General features: G+C 45.1%; 1 long non-coding RNA gene across 2 annotated transcripts in view; it reads left to right on the top strand.

Annotated features, from left to right (window-relative positions):
- Positions 1 to 6429: 6429 nt before the first annotated feature.
- Positions 6430 to 13731, top strand: part of LOC310751421 — a 55098-nt gene continuing 47796 nt past the window's right edge. The window contains exon 1 of one of the 2 annotated variants that reach the window (XR_014542475.1): positions 6430 to 6451. This is a non-coding gene — a long non-coding RNA (uncharacterized lncRNA). The remainder of the gene's footprint in view (positions 6452 to 13731) is intronic. The other variant, XR_014542476.1, reaches the window with a different exon arrangement.

Raw genomic sequence — 13731 nt, 5'->3', positions numbered from 1 at the left:
CGCAGCCTTACAGCGCAGCCCTAGGCATGTCTACTCAGAAGTAAATCCGCGGGAGTTCGACGGGGCTTGCTCCTAGGGAAGCGAGCCGGCAAGCTTTCCCTTGTGGAAAGAAAGTCTCCTTTAACCCTCTGTGCGCAAACCAAGCCGCCAGGTTCAATAAATTTGAAACAAATGAAAAATTTCACTCTGTGGGGTCTAATCCTGAACACGCACACAGTCATCTAATAGTAAAAGTCCCGTTGCCTTGCATAAGATCCGGAAAGGATTCTGGGACACCCATGCCTCCAAAGGGTTAAACACTCGCAACCCCTCCATCATAGAGACCCACCCCCTGCTGCATACAAAATTGCTCTGTTTTAGTCAGTCTCTACACCTTTGGTTTGTTTTCATCCCTCTCTGACTTTTTGGTTGACGTGTTAATTTCATCCTGTGCCAATTTCTGCTCCAAGATTCTAGTCCCTTGGGTTCTTCCGGACTTCCTCTCTCTCTCTCTCTCTCTCTCTCTCTCTCTCTCTCTCTCTCTCTCTGTGTGTGTGTGTGTGTGTGTGTGTGAGAGAGAGAGAGAGAGAGAGAGAGAGAGAGAGAGTCATTCTTCGTACACGCTAAACCTTGACCATTGAAGAATTCCCACTAACCCCCACCCTTCCAGCTTTAGGAACAACCCCCCCCCTCAATCCTATCCCCGAATACAGGCGACCCATCCGCCACTGCAGGCAGAATGACCCAGGGATACCTACACCATCTCCCAGCCGCTGCCGTGGCTCGCGGTTGCCACATTTTGCATACATGGTAATGAGAGTCTAATTGAGCGGCCGTGCAGCTCGCTTTCTCACGGAGCTGTTCAAACCATCTCCAGCCGCCTTTGGCCCAAGATGTCTTTGCTCCCCTGGATATGCTCCAGGAGGACCTGACAGCTTTTACACCTCCTCGAAAATACAGGTGCAACACGCCTATGGGGGGTGAGGGGGCAGAAGATCTACTGGTGATTCTGTGGCAAATTACCAAGGGGCCGGATTCTCGGTTGTCTAATAAGCGCTACCCTCCCCCCCCCCAAAACCGGCTGTTGAAATGGAGAAATCTGGTGGGGAGAGGCAAAAGTGAATTTTTCGTGTGACAGGACTCGTGAGCTCCGTTCTGGTCCAGGAAAAAATAAAAATAAATTCCTGGCCGAGGTTAAGCATATGCTCAGAGGCGCCCTGGCCTTTAAGTCTATGCTGCGCTGTTTTGCATCTGGCTCCATTGAGAAGCGGGGAACTTGGGTTTTTTGGGACACGCACGCACAGAGAATAGATCTCCCAAGCTCGCCCCGGATGCCAGCTTCCTCCGAAGGCTTAAGCGGGGTCCTCCGCTTACACGTATCCTGCCAGAATAAGCGGGGAGCCCCCTCCCCCCACGACATCATCTTCAAATCCGTCTCCGTTTATAAAATAAAAAAGTATTAAAAGGATTGCTTTCTCGTTAGAGGATCAAAGAGGCAGGGGAGAACCAGGAGGGAGAAATTAATCTGAATTAATTAAAAAAAGAAATATATTTTAAAGCTAGAGACCTGTCCCAGTGAAAATGACTCCTAAAAATCTCCACGCCAACCTTTCAGAGTCGTACAGGGGTAAGGAATGGATCCTGATCTTTTGGTAAGCTGTGGGAAAGGCGGGAGGCCACAAGAATATAAGAAAAATATATTTAAAACAACAGCGGGAGAGGCAAAGCTGAATTTTGCGGGGGGGGGGAATGCAGAATAAAGCCCCTCTTTGGGATTTTAATATTCCGCTTATGCTATTTTAGTCATTCATTTGTTTTAAAGGGAGAAAAACTGGGAGGGTGGTGTGGTGGTTTTTTTTGCCTATTGCGTAAAATGGATGGCGTTTGTTGCCACACACAAACACACACACACACACGAAATGATCTTTACCAATCGGGAGAAATGACAATAGATGTATAATCAGAATAATGAGCTCAGAGGCGGAGATGGGATGCTTGCGAATTTATTGGGGGGGGGAGAGGAAGAAGGAAGTGTGTGTGTGAGAGAGAGAGAGAGAGAGAGGCAATCAGGAGGTGTCTAATTATAATTGCCCCCCTCTCTTAGATTCTTTTCTGCTAATGAGCATTTTCCTAGTGTGGGGGGGAAGGAGGAGGAGAGCAGGGCGACCCACGTGGTGGCGGCTGCCAACGCCGCGTTTAAATCAAGCCCTGTGGAGGAATTGAACAAAAGGTAGCGCGCCTTGGTTTGCTGGACACGTCTGAGGCCAGACAAGAAAGCCCAATTTATTGGGGTTGGTGAGAACATCATCGTCATCATAATTCTTTTTTTAAAAAAATCATGCTCAAGTAAAGACTGGAGAGGGGGCACCAACATTTGTCTCCCCCAAATGATGGAGAGGTCCAGAATCCGATGTGTGTCTCCGAACTAGTCACTGGCTGATGCTCCATCAATAAAACTTTGGGGTATATTTTTTGGGGGGGGAGGGGGAGGGGAATCCCCCATAACTTTAAACGCGGGCTCATTTTTAATATGGTGGTTTAACCCGCCCCGGGATCTTAGGGTGAATAGCTGGTAATTCATACAAATAATAATATCAATAACGTACATAAAAACCAGCGTTTTTATAAATAATAATAATAATAAAAAATCTAAAATACAATTTTGATTTTAGTAATAATTCTTAGAGCAGGAGTGAAACGATGGGCTTTTTAGCACGGACTATTCCACCATATATATATATATATATATATATAGAGAGAGAGAGAGAGAGAGAGAGAGAGAGAGAGAGAGAGAGAGAGAGAATATATATGGGGGGGGGAGAGAGAAATGAAGAGAGAACTCAATAGAACTGCCATGGCCAGAGGCAGTCTACCCGTGGGTCCCAGCTGCCGGGGATTCACGCCCTGCTTACGGGCTCCCCCGGTCTCCCGTCGAAATGTGGGGAAGACTTTGCAATTGCGCTGTCCGTGGCCTGATGCGCCAGGCAGGCGGTGCTGCGTCCCTATGGGGAGCGTGTTTGGGGGGGGGGCGCAGAGGATTCTAAGGTCACGTGCAGAGTTTTCTCGGAAGCCAGCTTCAAGGACTGCAGTGGGATCTGCAGAAGGTGGCAAGCTGGCTTGGGAAGAAGCCCCATGAAACTGAGAGCAGGGCTGACTTAAGAATAAAACGTTGACTAGGACCAGGCAGAACGTTTTGGCCTTAGAATACAAACCCCGCCCCGCCCCTCCACACACACACACACACCCCAAACACACACTTCCTCCTCGCGAGTAAGTCCCATTGAGCCTAGTGGGAAAGGCTTCTGAATACAACAAGCAGAAGACCTGAGCTCTGTGTTTGTGTGTTTCTGTGTGTAATGTAAAAACAAGAGACAAAGATCAGGTTGACATGATTCTATGACATGTTCGCAAAAACCCTTCGTTTAATGGGGCTTAAAAGCAAGCAAAGTTGCAACCCTGCGCACAATTTCTGAAGCCTAGATCCTGTCGTTATCAGGCCATCTCCCACGGAGTCCTACTCAGAGTAGACACTTTGCAACCCATGGCATCGTCTCTTGGTTTCGTGGAGTCTGCTCTGAACAGGACTTAGTTGGATTCTTACTTGGTCAAGCAATTTTAAAAGCGAAACTCCTCGCCGAGGAGCGCGGAGGGGGCTTGGCGCTTGCGGGGCGGTGTGTGTGGTGTGGTCGGAGATTGCTTGTTGTCCCCCAGAGTGTGTGTGATGCAAAAAAGTATTAGACTTTGGGAATTGGGGGCCGGGGGCTGTCTGATCTGTGGCTGACAATGAACTTGAGACAGCCTGCTCGCCCATTCTCAAGTTCAGCTCTTATTTTCGGTTCCCAGGCATTGTGAGGTTTAGGACGTGCCGGGGGTGGGGAGAAACGGGGAGGAGGGAATGAATTAATTGCCCATTTTCTACGGGCCGTTAGATTCTGCTGTTTTGTGGAGAAATCTGCCTTGGAAACCAGACTGCCTAAGAAAACGCACCATCTATTCTGTGAAGTTGATATTCTCCCCCCACACCAACACCACAAACACCCCAGAGAAGGAGGGGGCAGTGAAATCTCAGCTCATTGGCTCCTTGGAACAGGGGAGGGGGCAGAGATTTGCAACCCCCCAGGGGCATCTCTCCTCACCCCTCTCTTCCAGTCTAGACGTTCAGTCTTATGTGTTTTCCTAACGCCTCTATTCAGAGCGAGGCGTTGGAGATGATATTATGATGGAAATTTCGGTGTGTGCTACCCTCTCCCCAGCCCCAGTCTGGAAAACGCCACTTGGGAAGGAGAGAGGAGGGACAGAGGGACAATTGAGCCGCCACATTTCCACGGTCTTGGATCTGACCCAGACACATTCCTAGACTTAAAGAGCGGGGGAAGGGAGAGCTTGGCAGATACGTGTTTATTTTTATTTATTTATTTCATTTTAACTGCTCACACATCTCCTTTTCCATTAAAATGTTTCACCTGTCTATCTAGCTATCTGTCTTCACCGCAAACAAGCTGCCTGACTCTCCTTCCTTGGAGGCGGATGACCACCTGTCAGGGATTCCTGAGCTGCGTGATTCCTGCATTCCAGGGGGTTGGGCTGGATGACCTTTGGGGGTCCCATCTAACTCTACTTTTCTATGATTCCATGTCCCAAAACAAGCCCGTCAAGGGGAATGCAATGGAAAGATTTATGGTTCCTGGAAGAAGCAGTTTTGATGCTGGAAATGGCTCTAGAACAGCTTTTCTCATAAGAACATAACAACAGCGGGCTGGTTTAGGCCAATGGCCCACTTGGTTCAGCCTTCTGTTATCCAAGCAGTTAACCCCAGGCCAGTGGGAAACTCGCAAGAGGTCCCACTTTCCCTTCCTTTGGCTTCCAGCTTCCGGTAAGCAGAACCTACACAGCCTCCATCCGTGGAGGCGGCAAAGGATAGAGATCAGTAGTCCCTGACGCGCCCTCTCCTCCATGGACCTGTCCAATTCTCTTTTAAAGCCATCCCAGTTGGTTACTATCACTGCCTCCTGCGACGGCGAGTTCCATAGTTTATGCGCTGCGTGAAGGAGGGCTTCCTTTGACCTCTCCCGGCTCTTCTCTGATTTTCGAACCAGACAATCCAGCGAAGTCCAAGGGTACTCAATTGCTCCGTTCAGGGTGAAGAAAAATTTGAAACTGGAGATGGCACCATTAACTAATGGGTACAGGAGTCCCTTTACCTTTACCTTACAGGAGTAAACCCAGTACTTTCTGGGAATAAGCCTTCCATGAAGTCAGTAGGGCTTAAACTCTGGGTAAAAAGGGGCGGAGGGGTTAGGGACTCTGCTTACTCTCTGGCGCCTCTGGAGTAAAGGAAGCAGGGTCTCTAAAGCAGGATGCAATGGCCTATGTACGTATGTATGTGTGTGTATATATTGATGGATGGATGGGTTGAATTTGTATACCGCCTTTCACCCGAAGATCCCAGGGCGGTTCACAACAGAAAACTACAAAATGAGAATACAAAATACATAAGATCTGAAGTCGGTCAAAATTAATAAACATTTGTGCCACCCAATTAGAGATAAGCACTTCAGACTGCACGATTTAAATCGGAGAGATTTTGGGGGAAGGGCTTGAGCGCTGCGCTATACCTGCAAAACTGCTTCCACTGGCTTACTGGACCAGTTATCTATTTGAAATACAGCACTATAGATCTCCCCTGCCTTTACGCCAAATGATCCCCAAGTCGGTGAGATGGGGGTCAGACCTCCTCAGTATGGCCATTCCTCAGGTAGAGACTGGTTTCATGAGCTTATGTACTACATTCTAATCAAGAATGTACGTTTCCTTAGAAGCAGATAAGACACACACACGAAGACGCCGATTCCACGAGACTCTCAGGTCAATGTCCCTAGGATGGCAAGTTTCCTGCTGGCGATCCTATATGCAGACTAACTTGGGAATGAGGCCCATTAGGCGCACAGAAAGACTTGCATCTTAGGAAACGTGCACAGGATTGGGCTGTTCAGAGAAAAAACGCCACATGAGCTGATGATATTCTAATAAATAACAACAATAAATCATATCATATGATCATCATCTGCGACGTGTGTGTGCATAAATTCATCTGTGAGAGTCTTCCTCGTAGGCGCAAAAAGATCAAGGTATCTCTAGTTTCCTTCCCTCCACCCACCCAGTCTAGGCATGCAGAGAGAAAAAAGGGGGGACAATGAGCTAAAGGAGGCCCTTGTGTTTGTGTGTTGGGGGGGGGTGAGGTCTGAAGCCTCCTGAATAGACGCTCCTCCGCGACGTCATCCCGCCTGCCCCCACCATCCCTCCACAAGAGCGAAGGGAACGGGAAGAAAACGCTCATTCCAAGGTCCGCCTGGCAGGCTGCGAAATCCCCTCCCGGGAAAAGGCAGCCTCTTCTTCTTCTTCTTCTTCTTCCTCCTTCTCTCCCCCCCCCCCTCCACCCCACACACCCGGCTCGCTGCAAGCCCAGGAAAGGGTAAGGAGAACTCTCGTCACCTTCGCGATCCGCAGGGCGAGGCTTGGAGGTGGGTGGAAGGCGCTCGGATCCTGAAGCGCCTAGCAAGGTAGAGCCTCGCTCGCTCCTCTTCCCCCTCTTGCTGCAGAGATGGAGCGGCTGCTCGCTGCCCTCCGAGGCCGGAGGGGCTTTCTCTCGGGGCTGAGCGACCCCTCGGCTGCGGCAGCTCGCCGTGGAATTGTTTAACCCCCGTAAAAATCAGGGTAGGATTTGGGTTTATTGATTTATATTTTAAGGAGAGGAGGGCTTGAAAGTCAAAATGGAGTGGCTCCTTTTTGCAGTTAGAATCAGATTCCTCCTCTACTTCTTCACCGTCTTCTTTTTGAAAGCAGGTAGAGCTGGGCAGGTATAGAGTTGGTAACACCCACCCACTTCCTTTCTGGATTATTGGTCCTGGCCCCAGAAGCATATCTGAAGTTTTTGAAGAGTGGGTGGGTGGGATCTTTTTGCCTTGTTCAGAAGCAAGCAAGGCCTTTGCAGATTTCAGAAACTAGGTGGGTTTGGGTGCTGTCCGATTAAATTTCTCCTCTGGGTATGTGTTTTAAACCCCTCTTTCCTTTAAAATGTGGGGTTCAGGACGACTTTGAAGTGCAATTTAAAATGTCTGGATAAATCAGTCTTATAAATCTCCCTCATATATTACCTTGCCAGAGGTGAGGGACCTCACCTTCTCCATTTTTGGCAGTGTGCTTGGACTACCCTCCTTGCCCCCCCCCCACCCAAACAACAGCAACAACAACAACATCCCAAACCCTTGAGATATTTAAAAACGATTCCCCCCTACTCAATGTCTTCTTTCTGTTTGGGTATAGTGGGATCCATTTCTGAGTAAATGTGTATAGGATCAGGTTCCCAGTTTATTTCAAATACACTGAATTTTCAACCTGGTGGCATTGAAACTGAAAGGGCGAAATCGGGAGACAGGGAGGGACCCCCATCGTGCAGCCTCATTGATTTCTGTATGATGTTGTGGGCAGAGTGATGTGTTGGTCAGGTGAATTGGAGTTCATATTTGTGGTCTACCAGGGCTGCCGTAGGACCACTCACTCTTTTTGGCCAGATACAGGAATGTGGTCAGCATCAAATGGGGCAGACCCAAGGATACCCCCACAAGCACCTTGGAAGGATTGTAATTCATTGATAAATACAAGCAACCAAAAGGGTCTTTTTTGGGGGGCAATTAAGTCTCTCCAATTCAAACTAATAGGATATAACAGTGCTCAGTTTGGGCTGTGACCCTCACATTTGGGAATAAACCACATTCATTTCGATAGGATTTGCTTCTGTGCAAATATGTGTAGGATCAGGTTGAAAACCTTTCCCAGGTCTCCAGTTTCTGTTTTATTTTCTTTTTGACTTCACCTACCAGCAGCACAATCCTATATGCCTTGTCTACTCATTTGAGATTTTCTCCCAGGTAAGTCTCTCAGATGCAGCCTTCAGCTCATGCACTTGGAAGTATGCCCCATTTAACTCAATGGGATTTACTTCCAATTGGATCTGAGAAATGCAGCCCTGAGCGCAGCTACAAAGGACTATGTCTTTAAGAACTCGCTTGGATGTATTTCAGAGTAGATGTGCTTAGAAAACTGCATTTGCATATTCCCTGTTTGTTTGGGAATAAGCACTTTCGATCACAGTGGGGTTTACCTGTGAGTAAACATGCACAGGATTGAGCTGGGAAAGGGATTAAATGGGCATTATTCTTGAGGAAGGGGCGTGTGGAGAGAGCATTGTTCAGTGGCAGAGAAAGGGCTTTCCATGTGGAGGGTCTTCAGTTCAACCCCAGACATCACCAGTTAAAAAGATGTCAGGTAGCAGATGGTGGGAGAGGGGACTCCGAGAAGACTGGGCTGGCAGGAGAAATATATCTGGTCTGGCATAAAAAGAGCTTCTTGGGCACCTAAATATCTTAAGTAGGATTAGGAAAACCTGCCCATTTCACTTTCATCTAATTCTTCCAATCTGCAATTAACTTCCGCACATTTCCATAACAGTTTAGGATTTTTAAAGAGAAAACTCACATTTTTTTTTCCTAATATGCACCTTTTTTTGCAAAGCAATTTTGACCACCATAATGCATTTTGCATGTTATTTTCTCCAATATATTTGCATCTTAACGCACACTTCCTTCTAGTATATGCAATTCTGTACATGTTACTTGGCAGAAGAACTGCATTGCAAAATTCAGAAAAGTGCAAATTTTGAAAGACAGTTATTGTTTCAGAAAGTGTAAACTGACATAGGTTTGCCTTTAAATATGGTATCTTGCATCCCCCTTATCTGCAAGATACCAAATTGTAAAAGAAGTACTTTACTTATATCTTGGAATAACCCTCACTGAACACTGTGGGGTGTTTGTAAGTAAAGATAGGCAGGGTAGCACTGCACAAGTCTGATTCATCAGCTTCTGCAGCCGCAGGGCTCAGACCTTTTCACTGGGAGATGAGACACCCTCTTGGATTCATTGGGCTTGAGTAAACATGCATATTTGATCCCAGAATTAAAGATCAGACTGTGAACATTGTGGTTTATTTTTTTTTAGATAATTTCAGTTTCCATTCCTAAAAGAAAGGAAAACCCTTAAATAGTTTACAGCATATGATTCGAACATTACAAATGCAACATTTAGAAATATCTGAATACACAAAAATCAGTTACAAAAATGCTCTTTGAATTGACCAACTGTATCAATGGGGGCAGTGGAAACAATTGCTAAGTGTTTTAATTACTAGAAAAGAAAGAGAAATAAAAGATTACAGATATTAGAAGGCTACATATGTTTTCTGGAAGGTGAAACCATCCCATTTTTTTCGGCAGCTCCTAAAGTAGTCCCTAATGTGGCGTGATTTGGATTTCCACCCAATGGGTGCGCGTTACATAGAGGCCTTCTCAAAAATGCATTTATTTCATTTCGTTTCATTTACAGCATGTGTGTGCCACTCCATGGTGTAAATAATTATTAAAAAACAATTATTTAGGTGCAGAATAAGACATTGCTCATTTAGCCAATGGATCTAATATAAAATAAAAAAGATTACACCATGTGTGTGAGGGGGCGAGAGAGAGAGAATGTTTGGATGCGAATGCAGCAGACAAAATGGCTATGAGGCAGCCCATCTGAAGTCCTGGCCTGGGGTAAAAGCCTTGGCTTTGCCCCCGCAAAATGGACATTTCCAGTTGTCCTGAATGCTTCTCTCATGCTGAATGGGGGACTGGATTGCAGCGGGCATCAACTCTGCCCACACAGCCAACCTAACGACGTTCTGGGCGAAATACTTTCACAGGGCTCAGAAGACCTATAAGTAGAAGAAATGGTGGAGAGTCTGCCTTAGGGATGGTGTTTGTGTGTGTGTGAATCACGGCAGAACAGTCTGTATAAGCAGAAGATGCCTGGTTCATTAGGTACTGATATGTGGTGGGGTTTTTCCCCTGTTTTACTTTTAAATCTTAAAGGTAAACATCAAGTGCATGTTGGTTATTTCGGTGCTTTTGCAAACATTGGGTGGTGTATGTGCTGAGAGGAGTGGGAGGGAAAATGCTTAGTGATCAGTTGGCTGGCTTTTCCTTCCATGTTTTTCTGCCGCTGTCCTCAAATAGACTTGTTGGTGTTTCTAGCCCCCCCCCCCCCATTGAAGTTGAACATGCAGGAAAAGGGACCTGGAATATCCCTATGAAGGCCGGACCCTGTATGGCTTTAGCTGCCAGATTCAGGCTTTCATTTTCCCACTCCCCCAACTCTGATGACAGTGACTCAGGGGCTCTTTTTCTATAACACAAAAAACAATATACACAATGACTCTCATAAATACACTCTCTCTCTCTCTTTAATAATAGACTACAGTAGAAATCAGCTTACTGGTGTCTTGTGGCACCTTCAGACTTTTAAATTTATTGTGGCTTCAGCTTTCTCAAACTACAGCCCCACTGGGCTTAAAAGGCAACGCTGTAATAAATCAGTCTGTTTTGTTTTCCGCACAAGACAGGCAATGCAATCCTGCGCATGATTATTCCAAAAGTAAACACTGCTGTGGAATTGGTCTGAATGATACTGGGCCTACCTTACCGGATTGTTGCCCAGGTTGCCGAAACAAATGTCTGGGATGGAAAATGGTTTGAACATTCAGTAGGGGGAGGATGGTAAACACACACACACACACACACACACACACACAATTCTAATGTGGTAATTTCTCTGATAGTGTAGAACTATCTGTCTGCTATTTGCTAGCAAACTCTTGTCTGGTGCCAATTGCAATAACCTACCCTTATCATAGCTACAGCTTAATTTTTGATGAGTGGCTTATAACAGAAATATGCCAGCAAATCTGGTCTGCCCATGTGTTACATAAAAATATTGTATATGCAGAGAAAGAGAATATGCTGGCAATTGTGATGTAAATGTCTATGCTATCTAAAAATATGTGTGCGTTAATAGTGTGCATTTAATAGTGTATTTTTAAAATAAGAAAGTAAGTGTATACTGTATTACATTTACAGCACAGCCCTATACATGATTACTCAGAATTAAGTCTCATTGTTTAGAATGAAATTCACAGCTATGTTTGTATAAAACTGCAGGCTAAGAGGCAAGAGGGTCATGATTTCTAATGGAAATAATTTATGGATTGCTTAAAAATAAAAATAAAAAAGGTAAACAGAATAAAATGAATCATGCTCCCCCTTCAAAACTATTTTATTTTGAAGGTGATTTTTTTTTAAAAAAAATAAAATCTATTGCCACACTATGGCAATTTAAAAAAAAATATGGCTTCCTGATCAGTTTGTCTTTGACCTGGATTGATTATGGATTCTTTAAGATGTTAAAAGAAAGGCAGGGAAGAGAGGAAATTAAAAACCCAACAGGATGGCCTGTTTAAAATCAGCTCACTGCTGCCTTGATCTCTGACTTTGACTCCAGTGATGGGGAAATAATGGACAAAAATTTTACCGTTTGTGAGGAAGTCACATGATCATGGGGTAGGGGCGTAGGACTTTCACAGGTGACTATAATGGCTGTGATTGGATGTAGAGGAGTATCTGTTTGCAAATAATTTGAAACCATGACTGCAATCCATTTTTAACGTTGAGTGACGGCTTGCTGAGTGACATGGTGATGCGGGGGGCGCTCCAGTTCGAGAAATGCAAGGCCATAACCTGGTTTTCCTTTGCCCAGAATTGGTTAAGTACCGGTAGTTCTTTTGATTCTGCCTTCTGGAGGCCTACGTGGCATTCATACATATTGTGTATCGTGTGTATGTCAGCATACCTACATTTGCTTCATATAGGGAGATATGCAGGTGGCAACGGTGGTTAAGGCGATCCCTTTCCCAGCTCTGACTGGCCTGCCTTCTTGACATAGCCATTCGGGTCCTGGCGACCTCCAGGTCTGATTCCTGCAAGGCGCTCTTCGAAAAGCAGCTGGAAACTCTAACTAATGCAAAATGCTGCAGCCAAGATGCTGATGGGCGTGAGGCATTTTGGTGAATGCAAAGCAGAGTTAAGGCGGCCTGCCAATGAAATGCAGATCCATAGCATATAAAGGCACTTGAAATAAAATTTTATAAAAACAGTCTCGTAGCCAAATGGCCAGTGGACTTTCAAGATACCATATTATCAAACAGGTATATGTGTGGACATTGGGGGAAGTGAATTCCATAAGGCTGATGTCTTCTGAAGCCCGTGTCTGAGCCAGACATGTTTTGACCATGGAAGCTTCTTCAGGAGCCGATAGACATCAATCTAAGCATGAGCCCAGAGGGCAAGGTCATACTTAATAATGCAACGAAAAATCCTTTACGGACTGGAAAATATAGACCCAAAAGTCTGCACAAATGCATCCCCAAAAGAATTTTTCTTCAAACAATGACTATCATCACAGAGACAAGTTGCTCCTCTACCTTCTTGAATCCCTCCCCCCATTATAAACGTGTGTGCACACACACACACACACACACATACCTGCTTGACAATGTCATTGATGAGGATGTGAGCTTGCCTTTATTTCAAGTTGCTTGATTTGCTATGGATTTGTGTTTTATTTACAGGCTGTTGTGGCTTTGTTTAGCATCTAGTAGGACTCATCAGGGGACACATTCTCTTCTTTGTTTTCGCCGGGTTTTTCAGTCCCTTCACACCAGTCTTGGGTGATCTGTGCTGGTTTCCAGGCATGATGTGAATGGCATAACCTTTGAAATCGTAAATGACCTTGGTACCTTAAGAACCACTTTCTTCCATAGGTGTTTGCCAGTGAGCTCCAGGGGTCATCTGAGGCCTGCTCCAGATCCTACAATACCCAGAAGGCACACTTTAGCAGTGACCAAGGCTGGTGACCCTTTACTTTAGGCTGGGATGGGCACCCATCCTGCGGCATTCTTTGCCTTCCAAGCTGCATCATATTGTTTTAGAGGGGCGTTAAAACAGGCCTTCGGCTTTGTGGTGATTTTGCTGGCTGCTTTGGAACTGCTGTTGGTTGGGCTATGCAAAATTTTTCATTTATGATTTGATTTGAAACCGTGGACTGGTTTATATCTGACTCTTGTTATGATTTTAATATGTTAGCTGCTTCCAGTTTCTTTTGAATATTTGTGGTGGGGGTGGGGTGGGAGAAATTGACTTGACTTGTCATTTATTTCAAATGGGAAGTAGGACAGGATAGGACTGCATTGCAGAATATATTGTATATTATTGTTAACCAATCAAAGAATGTTTGGGTTGCAATTCATTTTCTGCAAGTCACATTTTGTTCAATTGGAACCTACTCCCAAGGAAGTGCACATAGAACTGCACAGTTAATCGTTTAACTACCTGCCTTTTAACTGATTCATTAAATTTAAATAAACGTCCATTTTATCAAAACTTCACTTTGAAGCATTAGGAGTGAAAGGACCTGTCAATTTCCGGTTTTCATTCCCCCCCCCATCTTAAATTCAGTTCTCCACATTTCTGTAGCAATCTGCATATTATATCTATCTATCTGAAAAAAACTAGCATTTTACTCAAAATTTCTCCAAATAAGCAAATTTTTGCTTGCAGTTTTGGTGTACGTATTTTTGCAAGTAATTTTCTTAATGTAATGCAGTTTTGTAGGTTATTTTAATTAATGTATATTTTTAATGCATACTTTCCCCCAGCATATGCATTTTTTTGTAAATCATGGCTGGTTGGAGAACTGCACCACAAGATTTGATAAATGTGGAAATTTCAGTGGATGGCTGTACTTTGGTTCTTCACAAAAGTGT

This window comes from Podarcis filfolensis, assembly GCF_964270895.1.
Source record: "Podarcis filfolensis genome assembly, chromosome: 16".
In the NCBI taxonomy this organism is placed as follows: Eukaryota; Metazoa; Chordata; class Lepidosauria; order Squamata; family Lacertidae; genus Podarcis; species Podarcis filfolensis.
Note: the sequence above shows the minus strand (reverse complement) of the source record. Positions and strands in the feature narration are given on the sequence as shown.